The sequence below is a fragment of the Stegostoma tigrinum genome, chromosome 45, assembly GCF_030684315.1.
Source record: "Stegostoma tigrinum isolate sSteTig4 chromosome 45, sSteTig4.hap1, whole genome shotgun sequence".
Lineage (NCBI taxonomy): Eukaryota > Metazoa > Chordata > Chondrichthyes > Orectolobiformes > Stegostomatidae > Stegostoma > Stegostoma tigrinum.
Genome location: NC_081398.1, coordinates 8137691 through 8152059, shown reverse-complemented (window position 1 = coordinate 8152059; position 14369 = coordinate 8137691). Strand labels below are relative to the sequence as shown.

At 48.1% G+C, this 14369-nt stretch overlaps 1 protein-coding gene across 3 annotated transcripts in view; it reads right to left on the bottom strand.

Annotated features, from left to right (window-relative positions):
* hdlbpb (high density lipoprotein binding protein b) overlaps window positions 1-14369 on the bottom strand; it is a 118804-nt gene that overhangs the window by 96627 nt on the left and 7808 nt on the right. The window contains exon 2 of one of the 3 annotated variants that reach the window (XM_048524155.2): window positions 12946-13016. The gene's annotated coding sequence lies outside the window, so the exon portion shown is untranslated. Of the gene's footprint in view, window positions 1-6482; window positions 6585-12945; window positions 13017-14369 lie in introns of those variants that run through there. The other 2 variants (XM_048524153.1, XM_048524154.2) reach the window with 2 other exon arrangements.

The window sequence follows — 14369 nt, the reverse complement described above, 5'->3', positions numbered from 1 at the left end:
GCCTGCTGTGTTCATCCAGCTCCGCACTTTGTTATCAAGATTGAGTCCGTTTTTGATTAAAACAAATGACTAAAAAGTAAATGCATAAACTGTTCCCAGAAATAAGTTTTAAATAACTGTTAGATCCCCAAGCCTCATCATCTCAGATCAGTGCAAGGTTCAACTCAGTAGTACAAATTGAGCGGGGACGATTACAATGAGTATTACAACTTGACACAAACTGTTTTAGCAAATCTTCTCTGCTTTGTTTGGATTCAAATTTCACCATGGTGTGATTCAAACTCTGATTTCCAGAACATTAGCCTGGAAGTCTAGACAACTAGCCCAGTGACAGTACCCACTGTGTCACCAACTCCTCCGTGCCTTGCCCTGCAAACATCAGGTTATCCAAAACTCTGCTGCTGCTCCCCCCATTTCCTAAATTGTACCAAATCACTTTGTCCTATCTTCACTCTCCCTTGTGCTTGCTGACCTACATCAGCTCAGCAAAATCTTTAAAATTCTCATCCCTAATCGTTCCCTCTTTAACAGTGCAACCCCTTCAAACCCGGAGAGTGGAGCTTTGGGTATCCATGCTGCAAACTCTTAGAAGCGACATCGCAGTGACAGGAAAAGCACTTTCAATAATCTATTTACAGACAGCAGCCCAAGATTCGGCACTTTCTTTGAGCAAGTTGAACTCTGTGCCTTCAGCAGACACCATCCAAAAATCAACATGATCCACAGGCGCTGGCAGAGAAACAAGGGTTAGCATTCCCTCAAGAAGAACTTGCATCTATGTAGCATCCTTCACAGCCTTGGGACTTCCAAAAGTGTCTCTGTGCTTTTACAATTTTGAAATGAAACCACCTATTTGCACATAGCAAGCTTTGGACAATCCTTCTTTGTGAAGGATTGTGAACAACTCCTATGCCCTTCTTTGAAAAAAGTGTTTGCTAGATCATTTACACCCACCTGACAGGACAAATGGGGAGACGGGACACTGTGCTAATGACACTGGATGAGCAATCGAGAATGCCAGGCTAATATTCTTGAGGTCTGGGTTCCAATAGCACCATGGCTGATGGTGAAATTTGAATTCAACCAGCAATCTAGAATAAAATTTAAGACTAATGACAACGACATAACTGCTGTCAATTGTAATATAAAACTTGTCCAGTTTACTAAGCTCCTTTGGGGAAGGAAATAGAGTCATGGTCATACAGCATGGAAAGAGACCCTTCAGTTGAACCAGTCCATGCCAACCATAATCCTAAATCTGCCATCCATGCCAAGTCTAGCGTATAAGAGATTCTAGACCCACAGCAAGGTTGTTCACTCCTAAAGGTCTCCTGAGCTATTAGGCATAAGGAATAAATGCTGGTCCAGCCAGCAATGCTCATGTGTAACAAACAAATAAAAAGACTGGGACCTTGGTTTAAAGATTCACAGAATGTTACCACCTCTGACAGTGTGGTGCTCCCTTCGTAGTGGCACAAGGAGTTTTGTTTTCACTGGATGTAAGTGCCGCTAGCTACACTAGTGCTTATCGCCCATGCCTGTCCTCGAGAAGTTGTAGTGAGCAGCCATCTTGAACCAGGACATAGGTACACCCACAGTGCTGTTTGGGAGGGATTTCAAGGATTTCAATCTAGTGAAAGTGAAGGAATAGCCCGGGGAGGAACTTGGAGGGTGGTATTCCTGGTACAGAATCCCTCCAATGAGGAAGTAAGCTATTTGGCTCATCGAGTTTAAGCAAACCTCCAAATAGCAGCCTACCCAGATCCACCACCCTACCCTATTCATGTGACCATGCATTTCCCGTAACCAACGCACCCAGCCTGCACATCCCTGGACACCATGGACAATTTAGCATGGCCAATCCACTTAACCTGCACATCTTTGGACGGTGGGAAGAAACCAGAGCACCCAGAGGAAACCCAGGCAGACGCGAGGAGAATGTGCAAACTCCACACGGACAGTCACTTGAGGCTGGAATCAAAACCAGGTCCCTGGTGTTGTGAGGTGGCAGTACAACCACTGAGCCAGCCTTTGTATCTGCTGTCCCTGTCCTTCTAGTTGGGTCAAGGTCACACATTTGGAAGAGAGCATTAACCAGGAATGGGACTCAAACACACAATCTTCTGACTCAGAGGTGACAGTACCAACCTCTGAAGCACAGGTACAGAGAGGTATATGACACTGGACAAGTAACTCGGAATTCAGGAGTCAAAACCGGTCTTATCAAGATAGAAATGAAATATCAAATCTATAAACTGGTAGCAGGCAAAATATCTACAAAATCACACACTACCCAACTGGGTCATGAAAGTTCTCACTGGTGCTGCCCCTGTTCTCACTTGTACAACAGTACAAACTATCAGTGCAACAGGAGAGAAACCAGCAATGGACACTAAACACTGTAATATGAGCCAAAACATGCCAAAAGCAAATTTAAAGAGGGCATTCTGCTTCTGCATAGCTGTAAGGTTTTAGTAACCAGGAGAGATTTGGACTAAGAAGATTAGCATTCCACATTTTGTAAGGTATTCTAAAAGAGAAATACTGCGGATGCTTGAATTCTGAACTAGGAGGGAAAAAAAATTGCTGGAAAATCTCAATCTGCGAAGAGAAACAGAATTTATTTTTAAGCTGATGACCTGTCATCACAGCAAAATTGAAAGGACATCAACCAGAAACGTAAACTCTGCTTCTCTCCATGGATGCCACCTGATCTGTTGAGGTTTCCTCCGTCAACTCTTGCTCTTGTAGAATGTGGCATCACAAGCAGTAGATGAGGTGCTGAGCACAGATGCCTCTAAGGAGGAGCCAGATTAATGCGCACAGCAGGAAGGAAGGATATGCTGACAGAGAGGAATAAAAGGGGTGAGGAAGACGGGGCGTAGCTCAGGTGCAGCATAAACATCAGCACTAAGCAGATGGACCCAATGGCCCGCTTCTGCTCTGGAAACTGCAGCCCTCAAAATGGAAAAAAAGGAACTATAATGAACAGATTTCCTATTTACTTTTGCTGTCAGTGCCTGTGTTTTTTTTAATCTAACTGATCAGGGACTTCTCAGTGATTCTGCACAGAGCTGGAGGAGTGGGGAGGTGTGCAAATATACACAAGCTGGGTTGGAAATGGTACGGAGCTGATTTAACACTGGTACAGGCCATTCCAGGGTGGTGACACTTTCACGGATCCCAACGGACTTTGAGATGATCATCCGACCCATGCTACGAAGACAACTTTTCCCAAATGGAGAGCAAATGAGAAAATGTAAAAGCACTCGCAAAACTCTTGTCGAAAGCCTTATAATGTAGCGAGCAGCAACCATCAATGATTGCAGAGGATACTCTAATTCAACCTCTGAGATAGGGATTCGCATCAGTGTGGGCAAATTACAGTGCTAAAAGGATTACTTATGGATAGAATAATCTTTCCACTGCCTCAGTGAATTGTAGCTCTCAAAAAGCATGCAGGTTCCAGGTCTGATTGAATATCTGATGCTTTCAGTCTCAATATCTTCTCAAATCAGCAGCCTTCTCTGTATGTGTTAACACTAGCATATACCTGAGACCATATCCATTTTGAACTGCTGCAGTGTTACAGAACACTGACACCCCAGAGTACTGCAGCACTGAGAGACAGGTCATGGGTCTATAACCACTGTTAAGCTGAGTTCACCTCCCAACTCCCAAAAACTTTCAACCGTCTACAAGATACAATGCACCCTTCTTGTCTGGATTAGTCATTCATTCATCAGCAGTCCCTCACAGATCAGGATGACTGTCCCACTCTCAGTGTGAGTCCATTGGTGGCTGTACAAACCAATGCAGCTACCACAGGCTCTGTTACACAGGGGAACAGGTGGCGGTCGCAGGAGGGGCATTGGTGTGACAGCGTGCTCCTTACGCTGTTTTCGCCTTGCTTCCACTTTTTCCCCTGACCGCAAGTTTCAAGGTGCTCGACACCTATCCTCATCCACTTTGGACGGTCTTGGGCCAGTGGTTCCCAGGTGTCTGAGGGAATGGCGTACTTCGCCAATGAGGCTTCGAGGGTATCCCTGAAGCACTTCCTCTGACCACCTGGGCCTTGCCTGCTTGGACAGTTTTGTGTTGGTCATGTAGATGACACGCCCAAACCACTGTAGCCAATCAAGGATGGTCAGTACCTCCACGCCAGGGATGTTGGCCTGGTCAAGGACGCTGGCATCAGTGCGTCTTTCTTCCCAGTGGAGTCGCAAGATCTTGCATAGGCAGCACTGGTTCTGCTTCAACAACACTCAAGAACTTCAATACCATCCAGGGCAAAGCAGCCTGCTTGTTTGGCATCTCATCCTTCACCTTCAACATCCACTCCCTCCACCTCTGACATTCAGTGGCAGTAGTGAGTAAGTACCATTAACTCACCCAACCTCCTCCGACAGCACCTTCCAATCTGATAGCTCCTAACTGAATTTTATGCCACTTTTCCACCCATTCAACCAGTCTGTCTATGTTCTTTCGAAGTTTTACACTATGGTCCCCACAGTTCTTAAAGGTTCCAAGTTTTGCAACATAAACAAATGTTGAAATCGTGCCCTGTGCACCAAGATCTGCATCAGTCATGCATGTCATGATGAGCAAGAATTCCCCACACCAACCCCTGGGGAACTCCACTACAAATATTCCTCCAGGATGAAAGAAAAATCCATTAACCACTGCTCCACACAACTGGAGACCAAACAAGCATGGGCATTGTTAAGAATGAGCTACGATGCCCTGTATGGTTGAATAGCCCATTGGTACACACTGCAGTCCTTAATGAAACGTGGCCCTTTCGACACGAGCCGTTTGCAGCACCAATGGTCGCCAGCGGGATCTGCCAATGCCACTGTGCACAGAGTCAGAACAGATTTGGGATCAGCTGTACTTCAACTGAGACATGTTCACAGCTCCTAGTCAGAAGGTTGTGGGTCCCAGAGACTCAACTGCAAAGTCTGGGTTGACGCTCTGACTACAGGACTGTGGCAGTGCTGTAGTGTCCGAAGTGCTATCATTCAGATGTAATGTTAAACCATCGCCAGTCAGCTGGACATGAAGGATCCCATGGCCACAAGTGGAAAAGCAGAGGGCAAGTTTACTCTGATGTCTTGGGAACCATATTTATCCAATGGCAGAAAGAAACCATCACAGCCACCCAATCCTGCAGCATGCAAATGGGTTGCCACATTCCAGTGTGGACAGCAGAGACTGCACCCCATCTGCTGCAAAACAAGTTGGAGCACCCTGCGATCACTGGAAAAGGCGCTGTACAAATGCACGTTTTGTCTTTTTTTAAGGAAAGGCACACCTTTAAAGGACATGAGGTCAGGAGACAAGCTAGCTCCTCTGATGCTGTTTGGCCTGTTGTGTTCATCCAACTGTACACCTTGTTGTCTCAGACACAACGTGATCACAGTTTACACACAAAATTTCTTTGCAAACACTCCCGACCTGCAGTCCTCACCTTGGGACAGGGTGCAAGGCAGGGGGATGGAGAAAATGCAGCATGCTAAACCAAGGGCAAAATGTTTAACCGGGGTGCCCCTCCAGCACTGGTAGGGAAAGGGGGAAGGGAATGGGGGAAGGGAATAAGGGAAGGGGATGGGGGGGGGGGGGGTGAAGGGAAGGGGATGGGGGGGGGGGGGTGAAGGGACGGGGATTGGGGGGGGTGTCAGATGGAGGGACGTGAGAGGGGTGGCTAAAGGAGGGGGGTGTGGGGAGGAAACAGGGGGTTGTGGGTGGAAGGAATGGCAAGGGCGTAAAAGGGAGGGGTGAAAGAAAGGGATTGGGGGAAATGGGGGAGTGCAACCCTGTCCAGGAGATGACCATCATCACACACTGCATCCAAGACTGACGACGCACTCCAAAAAAACCTGCAGATAGCAGAACAATAAAGGGTTGGGAGGATAAACTGATTGAATTTGCAGCAATGAACCTGGAACCCAGCAGGAGCCGGGGGGGGGGGGGTGAGGAAGAAAGGGAATGGGTTAAGTTTAGGTTTTGGGAATGTGGCTGGCTACAGGCTTGAGGACAACTATCCCCCCTCTGCTCCCTGGCAGAGCAGCTGGGTCACGGTATCAACATCCACCTCCAACCCCCTACCTCCCCGACCCGATCTGCTCCCCTGACCCCGGGGCCTAGCGTTCAGGCTGCGGGGGAGAAAACCAATCGAGGTCCGCTGACCTGCGCCCTCACACCGAAAAAAATGGTTTTGAAAACAAAACCCACCCTGAACTGAGTGTGTGTGTGTGTGTGTGTGTGAGGTGGTGAGGCCCCAGGCCCTAGTTAGCGCTTAACTAGTACTTAACCAGCCAGGTGATCTGGTTATGGTCAATAATAACCAGCTTCACCGCGCTCCCAGTACCCGGTGAGAGGATTTATTATTTAAAAACAAGAGGAGGAAGTGGGTTGCTGGTTATGCTAGTTATGTCGCTGGTTAAGGGGGTTAACTAGCGCCCCCCGCGGTTCCCACTCACCGAGCGCCGCCACCGCGTCGAGCTGGAGCCGACATCGAGCGCGAGCCTTCCCGCCCCGCCCCCCTACCCCGGACCGGGGATCACTCCGCCGCCGTCAGCCGCCCCTCCGACGTCATGACGCAGCACGTCGCACACCCCATATCCCTCCGCCAGCAACAACCACGCCCCCAGTCCGCTCCAAACTTGGCCACCACCATCAATTGCCCATCAGCCCCACCCCAAAGTTCGCCATCGCCAACAATCCCCCTCCATTCCAAAGTTGGCCATTACCATCAATTGCCCATCACCCCACTCCAAAGTTGTCCCATCACCACCATACCTCTAGAACCAACACCGTAGTTATCCAAGAGATAGTAGGAACAGCAGTTGCTGGAGAATCCGAGATTACAAGGTATAGAGCTGGATGAGCACAGCAGGCCAAGCCGCATCATAAGAGCAGGATGGGTCTAGGCCCAAAACGTCAGCCTCCCTGCCCCTATGATGCTCCTTGGCCTGCTGTATTCATCCAGCTCTACGCCGTAGTTATCCATCTTGGGTCCCTGATGCTGTGACAGCAGTGCCAGCTTGAATCTGGAAGATTGTTGCACTCCCTGGGTGAATGGTGTTAAGGTGGGGGAGGGGCAAGTGGAGAAGTCCTGTGAGAGCAGAGTTCCACCATTGAAATGTCAGAGCTCATGATCTCAAACGCTCACTACTTGGGTCTGAGTTCCCTTCTTTGGGATGTCCAGGCTTATGGTCTCTACAGTCGGGAAAACACACCAACATATCTGTCAGCACTTGGGGTAAGCTGTCTCCACATTGCTCCCAAATTTAATAAGATCTGGATTGGATGACAATTTTAATTCCTCATTCTTGCCGACTTCAACAACGTGCCAACCTCACTAACAGGAATCTATCTGCCTCAAAAATCTTCAAGGAATACCGGAAGTGTGGTATCTTTGCAGCGGTACCAAAATTGATGGTGCAATGGGCAGTGAAGAAGATTATCTCAGAGTACATTTAATTCAGATAAATGTGGGATGCTGCATTTTGGGAAGGCAAACCAGGGCAGGACATTGCTGGTGATGGCCAACTATGGACTGGAGTGGGGGCAGTTGATGGTGAGGACAACTTTGGAGTCGACTGGGGGAATTGTTGGTGATGGCCAATTTGGAGTAAGGTGGGGGCAATTGATGGATTTATACATATAATGGTAGGGGTCTGGGGAGCATTGCTGAAGATGGGGAGTAAGGGGTTACATGGGGAGGAAAAAGGTTTAGAAAGTGCCGGCCCAAGAGCACACAATGTGACGAGTGGTGGTGGAGTTGGTGGGTGCTGGCCATTGCTGATACTACTGGTTGGGGTTGGGGTTGGGGTGTCACAGCAGGGGTTATGGGGAGGGAGAGTATAATGAAGAGTTTGGGAAGCCCACGCCCAGGAAGTGTGTGGGCAGGGGAGAATGGGGAAGCAGTCCGGTTTGGAGGAAGGGGGAGCTGCAGTGGTTGTTGGAAATTGTCAACTTTAGCAGTGGTGGGAACTGGGAGAAGGGTGTATGCCATGTGGGTGAGATGTTCTTTCTCTCTATCTGTCTTTGGAGGGGAGGTTACGGAAAGGGGGTATGTTGATGGTGTTGGCCAGATTTGGAGTGGGGTGGTGGGTTGGGATGCCATCTATGTGAGATGTTCTGTCTGTCTGTGTTTGGAGATTGGAGATCTCTGGTGATGGTCAACTTTAGAGTGGGGTAGGGGCAATTAATGACCCTGATTTACAGCATCTGCAGTTCTTTCAGTTTTTAAGTGTCTGCGTGTGACTGTGTGTAGTGTGTGAGTGAGAGAGAGAGAGATTGTGTGGGTGAGACTGTGTGTTTATGCCTATGTGTCTTCGTGTGTATGTGTTTCTTTGTGTGTGTGTGAGAAAGGGAGAGAGACCCTGTGTGTGTGTGTGAGACTCTGTATGCATGTGTGCCTGTTTGTGTGTGAGAGAGGGACTCTGTGTGTGTGAGACTGTGTATGTGAGAGAGAGAGAGGGAGACTGTGTGCATGTGCCTATGTGTTTTTGTGTGCTTGTGTATGTGTGTGAGGCTGCATGCATGTGCCTGTGCGTGTATCTTGTGTATGTGTGGGGTTGAGGGGTATGGGGGTGGGGAAGGCCTGGATGGGGGGAGGTTGAGGGTGCCGGAGCTGCATTTTCAGGAGACATGCATACCACAATAACAACTCATGGAACACCACACCTTCTCATATCCCTGCAAAAGACATTAGGACCATCAGTGCACCCGAGCCGCAGCCGGTATTTGGAGGTCATGGGCTGTGCTCTGCGGATGGTGTGATGCGATAACGGACGTGAATGTGCACTCAGATGGAACTCTGCGGCCATTCTTAATGATGGTGTCCTGTCCCCTGGACCGGGAGGGTCCAATCCACTCTCCACCTCTCTCTCCCTCATTTCCCTCCTTTAATATACTCCTAAAACCTACATCTCTGACCTCAGCTTCTTGTCAACTGTGACCTAACACTTCTACAAGTGGCTTTATAACACATCACCTCAGGACATTTTGTGAGTTATTCAATCCTGCGATTCTCTCCACTTGGGGAAGTCTCAACGAAGTTGTCACTGATTAAAATTTTGGTTTTTTTCCTCCATGAAATAACCGCACAGAGACTGGTATCCCATCACCAAGTCACCCTTTACTTAGTACTGCACAGTATACAGGCTGTGACCAGCTAGCTCAGAGTAGGTGCCCTGAACTAAGGAGATTCTAATCTCCTGGAGGTTTTTTGCAGCAATTCTCAAAGGCTTTAACACAACCAAAAGAGATACTCGCCAAAAGGAAATATTCTCCTTTTTATTTTGTTCTCTTTCTTTTTCTTCCCACAGTACACTAGCTGTGGCCAGCCAGCTCAGAAGTCTGTTGCCTGAACTGAGGGGGATTCTAATCTCCTAGTTATATTCAACACAGTGTGGAGCTGGATCCAGTTCTGGTCGCCCTATTATAGGAAAGATGCGGATGCTTTGGAGAGGGTTCAGAGGAGGTTTACCAGGATGCTGCCTGGGCTGGAGGGCTTATCTTATGAAGAGACGTTGACTGAGCTCGGACTCTTTTCATTGGAGAAAAGGAGGAGGAGAGGGGACCTAATTGAGGTATACAAGATAATGAGAGGCATAGATAGAGTTGATAGCCAGAGACTATTTCCCAGGGCAGAAAGGGCTAACACGAGGGGTCATAGTTTTAAGCTGGTTGGAGGAAGGTATAGAGGGGATGTCAGAGGCGGGTTCTTTACACAGAGAGTTGTGAGAGCATGGAATGCGTTGCCAGCAGCAGTTGTGGAAGCAAGGTCATTGGGGACATTTAAGAGACTGCTGGACATGCATATGGTCACAGAAATTTGAGGGTGCATACATGAGGATCAATGGTCGGCACAACATTGTGGGCTGAAGGGCCTGTTCTGTGCTGTACTGTTCTATGTTCTATGTTCTATGAACACAGCAGGCCAGGCAGCATCAGAGGAGCAGGAAAGCCGACGCTTCGGGTCGGGACCCTTCTTCAGGAATTTCTCCATCAGCTGGGGATTGGGACAACACCAGGATCCTGGGACAGGCCAAGCAGAGGCAAGCACGGGAATCCCCAGAGACCTGGTTCTCCCTAAGAAGTGCACCAACAAACAAATGGAGCTAGACCCGAGATGTACTCCACCGCGAAGGAAAACCGGAAGCCAGCTCAACGGACCACCAGAGTTTAAATGACAGGCGGGAATACACACTGGCGCTTTATCGGAGGCTGCACTGATGAGGTTACCCAGCAGGGTAATGAAACGTCTGCGGAATAGCCAACCAGCTCAGCAAGCCAACCAACCACAACATCCACAACCCAAGCTATTGTGTTTATTTAAATCTTTCTTCTCTTTTTTTTTTTTCTATTTTTGTGCACTTGCAGGTGTGAGACACAGTAAAAACACCAAGTGTGCAAATATCTTTATTGATAGTCCACCACCAGGAAAGATACTCAGGCGACTAAAGAACCCGGGGGTGGGGCGGCAATGCCTATGTGAACAAAAAGGTGAAGGGGAAGGTAGGGATCAAATCAAAATGAAATTGGAGCGGAGAGATAAGGTACCCCACACCCCGCAGTGCCCACCTCTCCTGAAAGATATCAAGAGCATTAATGGAGATCGCGCACTCCTTCTCCAGGGCCACCCGGCCACGAACGTAGTCACAGAAAAGGGGGCAGGCAGTCGGCCATTACTACCCCCCTCCACAGCCCGCTACCTGGACCTGTTAATGTTAACCTGCTTGCCAGGCCCAGGAGCAGATCCACCAGGAGATCTGCACACCACCCACCCTTTACCAGGTGCCCAAAGATTAGGAGCGCGGGGGTGAAACACAAAAGGCGGTCTTTGAGGTTACAGAAAAGGGAGTGCAAGCACCCAGACCCAATATATCCATTGTCCACAGTTTCTATTGCGCTGAAAAGCAGGCCATTATGCTGGGAGTCCACTGCAATCTGTGGTTACACTGGACCATAGTGTGCTACCCCCTCCACTCCAGGTCCCTGAGGGAAAGAGGGAGGACCCCCCCCTCCCCCCGCCGTGTAGAGGGCCCTCCACTGGGGATCCCACTGCCCGCTGGAAAACGGGCATGCCAAGTCATGTCCGTCTCCTGGTTACATTGGTCAGCCAAAGATTTCCTGATTGATTCGGGTTGTTAAACTTGGACCAATCACCTCAAAGTGAATGAGGCCAACCTGGTTCCAATCACTACATGCCACAAAAATATTCTTTTTTTAAAGGGTTGTGAAGGCATGGCAGTGCATACAGTGCACTACAAGTTGACTCATTAAATTAACACCAAAGTGCATCTCACTCAATGTACAGCGCAACATGAATCTAAATTACAATGCACATAAATATTTTTCTGATGTTCACACACAGTAGGTGACTGTGGTGTCATGTTAATCTCACGGGACTCATAATCCAGAAGCCCAGGCTTGTTCTCTTACCACGTGGGTTCGAATCCCACCATGGCAGTTTTAAACTCTAAATAAAACATCTGGAATTGCACACAGTAATGTGACAATGCTGTGGCCTTAAGAGGTTATTTTTTCCCCTCTTTTTATATAAAGAGAGATTGAATGAGAGGTGATGATCAGTCTGTAAGAAAGTAAACAGCTTGTGAGGCCTTTTTAAAAAAAGTTGAAACAATAGAAGCAGCCTGAATGGGTGGGGTCAAGCTCCGACAAAGGAAGACTGGATATGCTGGGACTTTTCTCACTGGAACATAAGAGGTTTAACGGTGACCTAAAGAGTTTATAAAATCATGAGGAGTCTAGATAGGGTTAATGGTTAGAATCTTTTCCCTTGGAGGGGGGATTTCAGGACTTGGGGCACACTTTTAAGATGACAGGAGCGAAATTTTTAAAAAGGACACGAGAGGCAATTATTTTTTACACAGAGTTGTTCATGTGTGGAATAAACTTCCTGAGGAAGTCATGGATGTGAGTACAATTACAATGTTTAAAAAATATTTGGATAAGTACATGAACAGGAAAGGTTTGAAGGGATATGGACCAGGAGCAGGCATGTGGGACTAGCTTATTTTGGGATTGTGTACCATATTGTATGACTCTGTAATCAGGATTTTTAGTTTCTTAGTTTTTCAATTGCAGTTGTTGCTGGGTCTGTTGCTTCAGCACATTCTCTTGATGTTCTTCCTCCTAGGCTGCTGGAGTTGTATGTGAGACAATCTGTTTTTTGAATTTGCCTTTTCCCAAGGGTGTGTTTATGGAATATTACTATATTGGAGCAGTTACTGTTTAGTTGCTAACTAATCTATTACGCTGAGATAACAAGGTGTGGAGCTGGATGAACACCACAGGCCAAGCAGCATCTTAGGAGCAGGAAAGGTGACGTTTTGGGCCTAGACCCTTCAGTAGAAGGGTCCATTTTTTTCGGATGAAGGATCTAGGCTCAAAACGTCAGCTTTCCTGCTCCTATGGTGCTGCTTGAGCTGCTGTGTTCATCCAGCTCTACACCTTGTTGTCTCGGATTCTCCAGCAACTGCAGTTCCTATTATATCTGATACAATCTATTACTCTATTAGGCTTTCCAATAGAGTTACAGCAAAGCCAATTATTTTCTTTATTATTTCTTTTGTTGTATCTTAACTAGAGCATGTGAATAAATAGTGTCTTGCTTCAAATTTGATAGTTTGGCCAATCAAATTGCATCTGGAAAGCAGCACCTTCCAATTGCCTTTAAAATAAGTTCTGAGGGGTCATTGGACACAAAACATTAACTATGATTTCTCTCCACAGATGCTGCCAGACACACTGAGCTTTCCCAACAATTTCTGTTTTTATTTAAGAAAACCTTAGGGCCTGGGCTATTTTCTTAACATATTTTGAGGGGGTCTGATCTGGTCCATAATACCCATGGAACTATCACCGACAGTCGGGAGAAAACTCATCTGATTCACTGATCTGCCTTACCTGGACCTTGCCCAGTCCGGCCGACATGTGACTCCAGTCCCACAGCAATGAGGTTGACTCTTGAGTGCCATCTGAAAATGGAAGAGCAAATCACACCATTCAAGGGGCAATTAGGGATGGGCAAATGCTGGGCCTTTCCTTATGACACAGTAAACACCACTGAGGGGTTTTACACTGTCTGCTACATTGTGGGTGTTTACTTTCAAAAATGTACTTTATTCTAAAATATATCTTTATACACATACATAGTCCCTGAAGCAGTTCACTTCTATATATTACTGTATGAAGTAAACAAACAAACATTGGAGTTTGATTCTATCCAACAAACAAACCAAAGGCATCCCTGATAACAAAGTGTGGAGCTGGATGAACACAGCAGGCCAAGCAGCATCTCAGGAGCACAAAAGCTGACGTTTCGGGCCTAGACCCTTCATCAGAAAACGGGGCTGAGATAAATAGGGAGAGAGGGGGAGGCGGACTGAAGATGGCTACAGGAGAAGATAGGTGGAGAGGAGACAGACAAGTTAAAGGGGGGGGGATGGAGCCTGGAGAGGTGAGTGTAGGTGGGGAGGTAGGGAGGGGATAGGTCAGTCCAGCGAGGACGGACAGGTCAAGGGGGCGGGATGAGGTTAGGAGGTAGGAAGTGGAGGACCGGCTTGACGTGGGAGGAGGGGATAGGTGAGAGGAAGAACAGGTTAGGGAGGTGGGGACGAACTGGGCTGGTTTTGGGATGCGGTAGGGGAGGGGAGAGTTTGAAGCTGGTGAAATCCACATTGATGCCATTGGGCTGCAGGGTTCCCAAGCGGAATATGAGTTGCTGTTCCTGCAACCTTTGGGTGGCATCATTGTGGCACTGCAGGAGGCCCATGATGGACATGTCATCTAAAGAATGGGAGGGGGAGTGGAAATGGTTCGCGACTGGGAGGTGCAGTTGTTTACTGCGAACCGAGCGGAGGTGTTCTGCAAAGCGGTCCCCAAGCCTCCACGTGGTTTCCCCAATGTAGACGAAGCCACACTGGGTACAGTGGATGCAGTATACCACATTGGCAGATGTGCCCGTCAACATCTGCTTGATGTGGAAAGTCATCTTGGGGCCTGGGATGGGGGTGAGGTGTAGGGGCAGGTGTAGCACTTCCTGCGGTTTCAGGGGAAAGTGCCGCGTGTGGTGGGGTTGGAGGGGAGTGTGGAGTGGACAAGGGAGTCCCGGAGAGAGTGATCTTTCCAGAAGGCAGGCAAGGGTTGGGATGGAAAAATGTCTTGGATGGTGAGGTCGGATTGTAGATAGTGGAAGTGTCAGAGGATGATACGTTGTATCCGGACATTGGTGGGGTGGTATGTGAGGACAAGGGGGATTCTCTTAGGGCGGCTATTGCGGGGATGGGTGAGGGATGAGGTGTGGGAAATGCGGGAGACACGGTCCAGGG